This window comes from Anolis sagrei, chromosome 4 (assembly GCF_037176765.1).
Source record: "Anolis sagrei isolate rAnoSag1 chromosome 4, rAnoSag1.mat, whole genome shotgun sequence".
NCBI lineage: Eukaryota > Metazoa > Chordata > Lepidosauria > Squamata > Dactyloidae > Anolis > Anolis sagrei.
In genome coordinates, this window is record NC_090024.1 from 181,812,208 (window position 1) to 181,825,475 (window position 13,268).

General features: G+C 37.6%; 1 protein-coding gene across 8 annotated transcripts in view; it reads right to left on the reverse strand.

Annotated features, from left to right (window-relative positions):
* The window catches only part of ST3GAL3 (ST3 beta-galactoside alpha-2,3-sialyltransferase 3), a 229,502-nt gene that overhangs the window by 173,321 nt on the left and 42,913 nt on the right, over positions 1-13,268 (reverse strand). The gene's annotated exons all lie outside the window — the stretch shown is intronic.

Consider the following 13,268-nt stretch of genomic DNA (forward strand, 5'->3'; position numbering starts at 1 on the left):
GACAGAGAGGATGGATTACACTAGTCAAAACAAGTTAATGCTTCTTCATATCAGGTGTGCAGAAATGATAAACACATGAAGTATAAACAAGAATGATGTCTGATATACATCTGCATAATAGTAGGCTGTACCTCAAGTGCAGTTGTTCAGGAATGGCAACCGGAATACTAAAATCTGTTGAATACATCTCCTAAAGTCTGTCATAAATGTTGCCCATAGGACAACTTCCCAATGTAACGGAAGACTGGAAAAAAGTATCATGAGGGGCTTTCTGACATGACAAGTTCTTTTTCATGATGTATACACATTACATATAGGACAATCCATACACCCAGCGTTACAGAATACAAGTGATTAAATGCCACTGTTCACAAAAATTTTCATCTTCAAAATAAAACTGCTAAACTGAAAAAAAAAACTCAGTCTGTAAATAGAAATAGGCCACTACAACCTCAAGGAGGATTCAACTTTCCAGAGATTCTCTTTGGCTTTGGCAATTTTCCCCCATAACAAAAACATATCCAGACATATATAAAGTGCCTTTGAAATGAGGAGAATAAATAAGAGCTTCCACTAATTTTTCAACTCAGTTTTACTCAAAAAAGAGGGAGACTTGAAAAAAAAAGTACATTGATATATCTTTATTTATACTGTTGTAAATTGTTCACATACATCTTTGCCGTTCTGGCCATGAGACAGTTTGCCTTCAAACAGTTTCAAACACTCTCCTAGATGTGAACCATGAATCATTGAGGATACCAGTTGAATTGTGGAAGCAATCCGCTCTAAAAATACTGGGATGAAACTTGTAGACTCTTCATGTCGGTAGAGTAGCAGAAAAAGAATCTCTGAGACTGTTGGTCCTGTTAATGGCAGCTCAAAATCTAGTGCCATTGAACATCAATGTTCAGGCAGTGACTTCCACTGCCTGATCAAAATCGTATGGCAAAGGAGACAGTGATATAGATAAGGATAATCCATATTCTTTGCCTTGGAGTATTCTTTGAGGTAGAGGCAAGGGCCTCCAGATCAAGATGTTGGAGGAACACAGGATCAGTACTCCATCTTGATTCCTTAAACTAGTATCAAGGGAGTCTTGGAATTTTTTTTGCCCCGCAGGAGATTTATTTCTTAACAGAACTGGAGAAAGTTGTGGTAGGCCACCAGAACCAAACTTGTAAGATAAGTCAGAATCAATTGAGCAGTCCCAATGAAGCCAAAAGATAAAATCTAGAACAAAGCCAAGGCATAGTTCAAAAAGAGTATAAAAATAGAAATATAGCCAGATATAAGTAAAGAGCTCGCCAACAGTTCCTCTGATCATGATGCTGTGGCAGATGAAAATGAACTGATGCTTTGAGCTGGTATCAAGCTGGTCATATGATCCAGGAGAGGAGGGGCTACCACCAAAGCACATACATAATAGCTGTAGAAGGTTCTACATGATGCACTGCACAGGTACAGAAAACTAATTTGTGTGAATCACAGAGATTACTAAAATGAAACGAATAGCATATAAAAATGCAGCAAAAGAGGTTGATAAACTTTAGAGAAGAAATCTATTATTTTTCCAAAGAAGTATCATAGTTTTTCCAATGTGCCTTCAACAAAATATGCTAATAAGTTTGCTGTTTGAAAGTTCTTATTCAAAATATATACAGATTCAATTGATCTCTTGATTCACAATCCCTGCTCTTAAGAATTATATTGATAACCGGCTTTTTCTTCAAAAACTAAGATTTATTACATGGTTCTCTCCTGCTTTATCATCACAATAGACTTAAAAAGCAAGTTGGACTGAAAACACAAGCATTATGATTGAGCAGAATGGGATCTCTCAGCTCCTCGCCCAGAACTGGAATCATTATATTACACAGGTTTTCAAAATAAACTTCCTCGGGTTAATAGCCCACAATTGATGAAAAATCCATCCCGACCTTACGCATCATTTCTAATTACTATATTTCATCACAAAAAAGTTACACTTTTCCCCTTTTCTCAAAAAACAAGGGGGGTGTGGTATAACTATTATGTGAGGTGGGGAAGCCTTTTGTTTCTGCAACAGTAACTTCACGTGTGTTTCTGCCCTGCCCTAAGAACTTTACAGTCTGCCTGCCTCTTTTAGCAATTCCTTACTTTCTGTCCAAAAAGCTAAGGCCACCTCCAGCTTCCTTGTCCCTGAAGCTTCTAGTGTAATATGAAACAGTTATAAGTACAGTAGAGTCTTGCTTATCCAATCTTTGCTCATCCAACGTTCTGTATTATCTAATGCAGTCTGCCTCCCGCCTGGATCCACAGCTGTTTCAATACATTGCAATGTTTTGGCATTACATTTGTAAATACAGTAATTACTACATGACTTTACCATATATTGAACTGCTTTTTCTGTTGATTTGTTGTAAAAACATGATGTTTTGGTGTTAATTTGTAAATTTGTAAAATCATAATATAATTTGACGTTTAATAGGCTTTTCCTTAATCCCTCCTTATCATCCAACATTTTCACTTATCCAACGTTCTGCCAGCCTGTTTATGTTGGATAAGCGAGACTCAACTGTAGCTAAATTAGACAATGTACCAATCCCTAATCCTATAATCTAAAAGCTGCTAATCTAAATATCAAGCTCATACTGGGTTGTTGTAGGGTTTTTTTGAGCTATATGACCATGTTCTAGAGCTCATAATGTTTGTTGTTTTCTGAACAACCGATTATATTCAACATCCCTTTTTGGAATGCAGAAGTTGTAAGGATTTCAACATAGGACTCTGGAAAGCTTGGGTTTTTCATGATAGTATCGTTATTGCATGTCATCAACCTGGTTTTGACAAATGGCGACCATAAATTGAACCGATCATGGAGTTTTCTTAGGATCATTTGTTCACAGGGAGCCTTTGCCTTCCTCTGAGGCCGATACAGTACAACTTGCTCACTGTCTCTCAATAGGTTTCCATGGTCAACGACAGATTCCAACTCTGTTCTCCAAGGTTTATCATGCTGACTCTTTTCATGACAGCATTGAGCAAAAAACAAAAAACCCCAACAAAAACCTCTATCTTTCTCAAATATTTGACATGCTTATATTTAATCTTCTCTTCATCCTTTCTGGAATGTCAAAAGAGAACGTAATCAATGCACACACAGAAACAACTGCACACACAGAAACAACAGCGTTGAGAAATTGCCACAAGAAAACATGACTTCATTCCACAAACATACCCACCTTCCCACCTTCATTGCCATTTTAACCACACTCCCAATGTAAGTCTGCTCAAGATTCAGAGTTGATTGCCTTCTTTCCTCACAGGATGCCTCAGCCACAGAAAAGGGTTTTCAGAGGATCTGGGAAAAACTTCCCAGAAGGAGACAGGGGATGTTATTAAAGCAATAGTGATAATCCCAAAAGGGCAGAAATCTGCCAAATTTTGGGCAATATCCTTCTTACCAAGGAACCCATCTCACTAAATCTGATAGGAGTCAAATCTCCAAAGGGGTTTTATGGTAAACATAGGGAGCTAAGAAGAGGGACTAGGAAATCTTCCAATCTTCTTCCATTATGGGTATATTTGCACTGTAGAAGTAATGCAGTTTGACACCACTCTAACTGCCATAGATCAAGGGTAAAGAATCATGGGAGCTGTAGTTTTTCAAGGTATTTAGCCTTCTCTACCAAAGATTGCTGGTGTCCCCCCAAGCTACAGCTCCTAGAATTCCACAGCACTGAGCCTTAATTCATTCTGCATTCATTCTACAATGTATAGACACACTTTAGCGCTTTCTACACTGCCATATAATCCAGATTATCAAAGCAGATAATCCACATTATCTGCTTTGAATTGGTTTATCTGAGTCTACACTTCCATATAATCCAGTTCAAAGCAGATAATCTGGATTTTATATGGCAGTGTAGAAGGGGCCTTAGATAACTGAACCTTAATTTCATTTTTCTAAGTTTTCAAGACACTTTTGTTCCCCACTTTCTTTTTCCTTGTACTGTCAAAGAAATAATGCTTTTAATAGAACCATGTTTAGCAATAAACTATCTTTATTCTCAAGTTTTAGGCCTGTATATACAGATTATACGTGCATTAGAGAGAGTCCTGAGAAATCACAAAACAAACCCACTAGTCTCACAGGGCTAATATAAGTTTAATAAAAGTTTGATACAGTTTTTATATAACATGCCATAGAAATGCCATTCTTTGGAATCCAAGCCAAATATACTAAGGCACTAACACTAATCTGGAAGCTCTTTTAAATAAATTCAGCTCTTGGACGCCACTGTGGAGATCAGTCTTTTCAAAACAGGCACATTTCACTACAAACTGGAAGGGTTTTTTTAACCTTTTGATATAGGCTATTCCAAAGTGGATGCTGGCTTGTGCTCAAAATATATCACTCACTGTTTTTGAGATTTTCTTTGGCCAGCACTGGACATTTCTCATAGGCTTCTGCCATGCATATATGTACAAATATGGTATACTACTTACCTCTAAAATATTTGTTAAGATTACAGTTCAGTGTAACCATGATACTTATCATTGATCATCACAGCTTAGATGTGCAGAACACAAAAGAGTAATTGGCTGTAAAAAGTCTCACTGTTATGTTATATTTGGCTCACACTGAAACATTAACTTCCAGGACAGATAAGGGGCTATACAAAGAATGCTATGGAAGTATCACTGCTGATCCCCTAGGGAACACACTTTGTTATATATCCCAAACTAGTAAGTCTTGCAAAATTCCAGCCTGAAAAAGATTGAAGATAATCCAGGTAAGCATCCAAGAGGCGACAGGTACTGTTCAAACCCCAATCTGCAGTGAACGTAGAATCGGTTGGAGTAGTAATGAGCACGGTTATCTAAAAATTGTTTTCCAAACCAATCTAGAGGACACAAAATGCAAAATTGTAAAAAGCCCTCTACCTTTCAGCACTGCACAGATCCTATGGTGATAGAAGAGTAAATTCCCTACTGTAATGTAATAATAGGCTCTGAAACAACTGCTAGTGTGCGTTCTTTTTGTTACAGGTATTCTTCCATCACTATTCCAGCTCAGCAGTCATCAGACTTTAAGACTATAGGATCCATTTTTATTTAATAAGAATTTCAAGATCTGACAACCAAAGTCATCACTGATGAAATAAATGAATTTCTGGAATTTCTTTAATAGAAAATTTGGTAGTACAAGCCAAAATAACTGTATTTCATCGCACAATAGTCACATCCCCCCTTTTTTTAAAAAAAGAGGGCATGTGATTATTACACGAGGCAGGAAAGCCCTTGTTTTCTTCTGAAACAGGAACTTTTTAATAAAACAGTTGAAAACCACTTGAGAACATATACAAGAGTGTCCAGACAACAAATTTACATAGTTAAACATTTTGATCTTCCTTGTTGGAAGACTCTGCACCATTGTCATTGCTGTCATTATCTGATTCGCTGTCCTCAGCACTGCTCACAGCATTTTTTCTCTCTCCATCACTCTCCCACAGTGCATCATCTTTTAATCTATACAATGAATTAGAAATTATCAGTTATTTTAAGCTTTTCACAACAATATCCTCCATGATGAGGTTCCAACTCTTAATGAGTGATGTGCACATCAGTTCTAAGGACGGGTGCTTCACATTTCCAGCGGGTGTCAATTGGTGATCACCATTCATCATCCACTCATTATACAAATGGTGAATGTTATATTTAAAGAGCTTGTTCACTGATGCACCCAGTGGCTGCAAGACAGAGGTTAAGCAACCAGGAATCACTACCTCTTTTGTCTTACTGTCACAGAGAAGTTGCTTCACTTCCTTTACAATGTGACTTCGAAAACTGTCCAAAATGAATAGAGCAGGCTGTTTCCTTAGCACACCTGCTCATCTGTTTCACACAGTTTTAACCAATCCAACAAGAGTTCTATGTCCATCCGACCCTTTGCCTACAGGTTTTCATGAATCCTACGGAGAAATTGTGCTCCCTTAGGCATACTATTCCTCTTGAAAATGATGTAAGGCAGTAAATTCCTTCCAATCTCTTGTAACTACAGGTTATCATGGTGATACTAGATTATCTTTTTGGTACAATAGTGCTGTTGTGGGAAATGTCAGACCACAGCAGTCTGATCAGCATTACCAATTTGAAAAAGAGGTATAGCATTTCTTTGTGCATACACATGACAAAGTGATGAAAGCTTTCCACCTCCTAGGTGCAATCAGGTGTCGGCTTTTGGAATAGTGAGGTTCTCCTTCACACAGACAACTGAGTAAATCTTATAACCCAACTACAAGTTGCCTTCAACTGAACTGAGAGAATGTTGTGTTTGTGGGCTTTCATCTGCAATATCTCATAGGATACACTGAAGCCACTGTCATGCATCTTCATCACGTACACAAACACTTCCTAATAAACTTGTGGAAACTTGCTTGTTTTGGGATCACTAAATGTACATCGAGTAAGGGTGGTTTTCTCAAGCTTGCCCTACACTTTCTGTCAGTCATGCAACAACTTCTCATTGGCAGAAAACTGCCTTCCTGGGGCTCTTTTTCTATGCTCCTCAGCAAAAGCAATGAATCTCAGTTTGAACACTGCTGAGTAACATCTATATTTACCCCTATTCATGGCCAGCAGTTCTGTGGAGGAAGGCAACCTCTGCGACATAAACATTCCCATGTTGAAGTGACATTCCTGGAAGTAAGTGATTTTGTAGGCAAGTGGGTCTTTGAGCAGGCAGATGGGTGAGTGGATGGATGGGGCTTTGAGTGGCTGGATGTGTGGGGTGGATGGGTGTGTGGCAGGCCCGTAGCCAGGATTTCGTGTCGGGGGGGGTGTGAATTTTTTTCAGGGGGGTTTCGGGGGGGGTGAGTTTCGGGGGGGAGGCTGAATCTGAGTGAAAGAGGGTCTAGCCTAGCAAACCTTTTGTATTATTACCCCAATACCCCCATGCATATGGGATATATTGAGTATGGTGATCAGATCATGATATGAATAAACATAACAGTTTAAATAATGCACCAGTAAGGCCTTTTCGTGAACCACCATGAGAATTTCAGGGGGGGGGGGGGCTGAAGCCCCTCAAGCCCCACCCCCCTGGCTACATGCCTGGTGTGTGGGCAGTGGATAGGTGAGTGAGTGAAACGGACAGGTGGGTCTTTGGATGAGCTAGCAGAAGAGCAAGCGGATGGTTGTTTACAGCAAGGAGGCTACCTATCAATAAATCAAGGGTACAAGGAATTTGAAAATATCAAAACAAGGACCCAAAAATGGGGATGCAACTATTATGCAATGGCCACTCTTATATGATGAAAAGTGTTTAGAACATGGTGGGAAATCATGCAATCTTCCAAATATTGTTGGTAGTATTTCCTTATCATCTTTAGTCAGTTTGGGGAGTGGCAGTGTTGTGGGAGAAGTGGTTTATCAACATCTAGAGGATCACAGACTCAGCACCCTGACCTGCAATATTTTTTTTAGCTTTTGAAAGCAAGACCTAAACTAACACCAAAAAAATCGGTTCCTGGTTCTTCTCCTCACATATTCTTCATTTCAGCAATGTAGGAGGACAAGCTGTTTTGTTGTTACCATTGTTTTAAAAACCTAGGAACCAGAAATGTTGGCAAGTCTGCTTTTGCCTATACCTGTTTTAGCTACTCTGCTTGCTGTTTCATTGTTCAAATTCTCCAGAAATGGGCTTTTGAGAGTAGGAAAGAATGTTTAGAAATAACCAAGATAATTATCCAGGCAATTTCATCAGGTCATAGTTAGTTTGGCCAACATTTCAAAGTTCTTCCTAACATATTTCAGCGAATGATAGTGACTGCCAGATCAATACAGATTATGCAGTATACAAAAACAAAAGGCAATGACTGCATGCAAAACCTAAATACCAATGTACATCTTTGATCCCAAGGTTCTGCATACAGGTTTATAACTGAAGTGATCTGGAGTGCAGGAACTCCTGTAAAGATATGCATGCAGCTTCAATGTTCAAAAAAGCAGATATGCTAAGAAAAAAAACATGAAAATTCAATATTTTTAGACTTCAAAGAAGATACACACACACACACACAAAGGTGTGCAGGACTTCAATGTACTGCAAACTATTTTGGTTTTCTAGAACTCATTTAATAAATAAGTTGCAATTTTTAGTTAAAATGCCAGCTAATTATCTACCCTAATAAAGGCAATTACCAGACTCAGAAACTTCTGAAAAGCATAAACAAATCCAAATATTTTTGCAACATCAATATCTGTTCTAGTCACAGATCCTACTTAATACAAAAATAGAATTAGACAATTCCTAAAATCATACACACCATAATCTGTGAATAAGACCTTTAAAAGGCATGGTTAACACATGATGTGATACTTCTTGGAGCAGTTCCCTGTTAATTCATGCAGCCAATTCTGAGCCTACTGCCAGATCCCTTTAGATCTTCTCTCCAAGTTCACAGAAATACTAAGACTAAGGCAAATACAGTAAATACAAATGCACACAAACCTTTTAAACCGTACTACATCAAACCAAGCATCATTAACAGAATTACAAAATAAGGGTTTTAATTCACAACTGTAATATTGTGTGTCATATACCTTTCTTGGCACCTGAACACAAGTCGCTTGACTTGTGTTCAGGTGCCAAGAAAGGTATTTCTGTGATAGCTCCTCCGTGAACAACAAAATGCCACTACAGACGTCAAAGAAGGAGAAGTGGCAGCTCTTCCATTGTGCTTAGAACCAGCTTCCCGATTTGCTAAATTATTGCCTTTCAATGTGCAACTGAGACCACTACAACTTAAAATGTATTAATTCTATTTAATATTTTCGTAAAACTGCATATGTTTGAGGCCAATATAATTTGAAACCAAGGAGAAGGAATAGACCAGCTACAGCAGATGTTTCCAAACTGTGTTGCAACATGTTACTGTGTCTGCTGCAGTGAACGTAAGGAGAAATGACAAAAATGTTAGAAATTTATATTTTCTTACAAATCATATATTTAAAAAAATATAAATGAAAGGTTTTCACGAGATACATTGTATCCTCATAATTTCATTATTACGTGCAATGACTTTTGGAATGGTCCTGGATTACGGTTGTTGATGGCATGATTTTTAATAGTGATTGTAATGTTTTATATGTTTTTAATGTGCATTTAATTTTAATTTTAAAGCTTTAACTTAAAGCACAGCTGGCGGGGACGAGAGATAGGGCCTTCTCGGTGGTGGCTCCCCGGCTGTGGAACGCCCTTCCCATGGACATTAGATTAGCACCATCTCCGGTGGTATTCCGCAAAAAAGTAAAGACCTGGTTGTTTGTGCAGGCGTTCGAGTAATTAGTGCAATGATTGGTAATGACATAGGAATGGAACAAGGGATGACGGATCTGGATTGTGTTTCTAGTGATGAGACGTTAGTGAATGGTTATTATAGTAATTGTGTACTAACTGTGTATTAGATATGTTGTTAAGTGTTTTTATATTGGTGCATTGAATTTTGCTGTTTCCTATGTGCTGTGAACCGCTGTGAGTCGCCTTCGGGCTGAGAACAGCGGTATAGAAGTAAAGTAAGTAAGTAAATAAATAAATAAATAAATAAATGTTTTTAAACTGTTTCTTGTTCAAAGGCATTGAATAGTTGCCATATGTAAAGCCACCTTGAGCCCCCTTCGGGGTAGAGAAAGACAGGATACAAATAAGAGTGCCTTCTCTCCCCTACTGGAATAACCTCTATTCATGGGCATGGGAATATTCATGGGGCTACAGTGTACCAAGTCAAAGGATAGGTCTGTTACGAGCTATAGCGTCAATCACATGAAGTAGGCACAATGACGCTAGCTCTTGACAACCGCTTTATTTTGCATGAAGGCTTTAGAATGTAAATGTTTTCCAAGAATAACACACACTGACATGGATAAGAGATTGGACTATGTTGGAGAAGAAGGAAATTTTGGCACTAGAGGGAGAAGATCTATGCAGAGGCTGGCACAGCTACCTCTGGAAGGACAAAGTAAAAGTTGAAAAAAAATAATAATCACTTCCAAAGGGCAACATTGATTAAGACATGGAATAAATGATTACAATGGGCAACAGAAACAGAACAAATTAAAGAAGTAATGATTAAATGAGCAAAGGTAATTGGACATACAATTGGGATGGTGAAATGGGAGGAAATCTGGATGAAAAACTTGAAATACGCTTATGCTGTAGAAATTAAAGAGAATTGGTATAAGATGTTCTATATGTGGTACTTAACTCCACAAAAAATATCGAAGTATAGCAAGGGGAAGATTAGTAAGAATTGTTGGAGGTGTAAGAAGCATATAAGTTCCTTTATATACATGTGGTGGGCATGCAAGTTAGTCAAAAAGTTTTGGTATGAAATATACAAAAAAAAATAGAAGAAATTTTGAAATTAAAGTTCGAATTTAAACCTGAATATTTTCTACTGGGTATCACAGATTTTCAACAGAATAAAAATGAAGACAAGATTTTATTTTATCTCACCATGGTGGCTAGAATATGCACAGCGCGATTTTGGAAAACAAAAGAAACAGCAACAGTAGGAAACTGGATTGAAAAAATGATGGACATTATAAATATGGACCTTTTAACCCAAAAACTTTCCCAAAATAGATCAAGAGCAAATAGAACGGATTGGAGCAGCTTTATTAAATTTCTAAAAAAAGAACAAATACAAATGATTGTAAATGTAACATAAAGAAATATCTCGGTTAAGTTTATAGACACACGCAAGGTGACACTTTCATTAGAAATTTGTGGGGGAAAAGAGTGAATTAATACCACGGGAAACGATCTGGAAGTGGCAATGGAAAATTGATAAATGTATGTTTGTCAGGTGAGTGTTTTTTTTCCCCTTCTATTTTTTCTAGTCTTTATACTTTCTCCTTTTGATGTTCTCCCACTTTTGCTGTATTGGGGATGGGGCAGTGCTATAGGAATGCATACGATAATTTAATTACTTGTGTGCCCAATGTTTTCTTTGTTTAATGTCTTTTCTGATACTTAACAATAAAAATCATTGGCAAAAAAAAGAATGTAAATGTGTTGAGTTTAACAAACCCCCTTATCTTTATAAAATCGGTTTCATCTATGTCACTGGTTTAAGATCGCATTGAAACGAAGACTCCTTTAAGAGCAAGCAGGTAACTACTAAACGCGTTAGTGGATAGTCAAGAAAATATGTACTGTAATCTGCCAAGAAATAGCTTTGTACACTCTACTGGGCTCTTCATGCGTATATAATAATTTCCAGTGACAATGCCAAAAAACATAACCCACCCTTCACAGCATTTCCTATACATATCTTATGTTTTTCCTTTTCCTGCCCATGTGAAGAACATATCTAACTGCTATCAATTAACAAGGAAACTTTAGATACCATGGTTCTCCACCTAGAGTGAGTTTGTTGAGAGACATGGCACCAACTGGCCTCTGTTCCTGTCACCAGTGTTGTTCAGATCTTTGGGAGATTGCTCCCATCAGTTCAAAAATATTGCTTAGAGTCACATCTGAAGAAAAATATGTAAAACTCTATAGGTCACTATATGTTTTTGGACCTTTACAGATACATTGCCAACTTCTTTAAAATATGTGGAATGTCAGTCATAATGCATCAATTTACACAGGTATACTCTGAAGTGACTCATTCTATCAATCACAATTCAAGGTACATATAACAAAGATATATGAAACTATGGACAGAAGAAAATAAAATCACAGCTTAGCCATGTTATTGCAATTGAAATGCAGCCTTTCCCAACAGAAGCACAAAGATCATTTCCCTTATCAAATATCATAATTAGGATCTAGTAAACCATCTTAATAGGTCCTACAAGAACCAAAGTGTATATATATAGAATCTGTTCGAAGACTTTATGAAAGCAGGATCTACCCAACACCCATCAATTCACACACTTTCTCTCTCAGAAAGAATTCTGCAGAAAACCTTGTAATGTCATCTATAAAGTGCTAATGGTATAATTCAAACAGAGGCACTGGCAGCTACTGGCAAGTGAGCACATGAATAGAGTCTCAGTCAAGCTGTATGTCTAGTTGGTAAGAGAAAGGGGCCCATAGTTTACTTTCATTCCTTTTACAGAAGTAAAGTAGAAACAGGATCCAGCAACAGGAAACATCTGATTGTAAAAACCATTTCCAATAAATTCTGGATTTTCTACTTTAATAAACTACCCCTTTAAAATGAGCTTGCTTTACAGTCTTAGCCTGTGTGTGTTTCAATACATTACACAATTACCTCCATGGACCACAAGAGTTGGAGGTGCATGTGTGAGGCCTAGACAAGAAACATATGGATCTTCATAAATCCCTAAGCGATTCTTTCATTTTTAAAACACATGGGGAGTGACAGATCCAGAGTTGTAAGTTCTGTGAATGATAAGCCTTGCCTAATTAAACCATTAAATCATAAATATATGTTCAAAAGTATCTTAACTCTTTGAGAAAAAGAGAAAGAAAACAGCACAGAAGCAAAGTGATCAACAGAAAGAAGACTGTTTTCTTTCAGTTCCAAATTAAATATACTGCATACACTAAAACACAATGAGACAACATCTGATGGCTGGAACTATGGTCAGTATTCCCTTTCCAGAGAACAGAAAGCCCTCTTTCGCGGTTCAGAGGACCAAGCTTTGGCAAGTCCCAAGCTAGCATACTGCTTCAGCAACAAAAGATGAAAGGGATTCCATAAGTAGATCCCAAAGGCTATTTAAAGTGTCTTCATGGGATGTGGTTAGCCAAAGAGCAGATCGTGTCTAAGATTTTAAACTTGATTTCTCAAAACTGTGTGATCCAGCTTTTAAATTGCCCATATCATAATCATCCTAACATATTCAGATGCATAGGTTGAACCTACATCTGAGGAAAAAACCTGAATACATACATAAACACGAGCCCTCTTGCTGTGAAGGTGAGGAATCCCACAGCCTGTTCTTTTCAAATTCTCTCCAGATTTTGAGTCATCCCCTTTATCCTTAAGGAAAAAATATGATGTAAGAGTACTCCTTGCCTATTTTTAAAAAACCTATGAAACTCATGGGGTCACTAAAAGTCAAGAGGCAACCTGAAGGCACATATACATATGCAAGAAGAGAGGATTTGCTTTTTTTCCACTCTTGGTTGATGTGTGCCCAGAACTCTTGAAAAAATACTGTGAAGATGCGTCATGCTTGTGTGCCTCCAAGGTTGTTTATGAGAAAGCAAAGGATTATAGAAATTGTACTTTGTAATTCAAAGA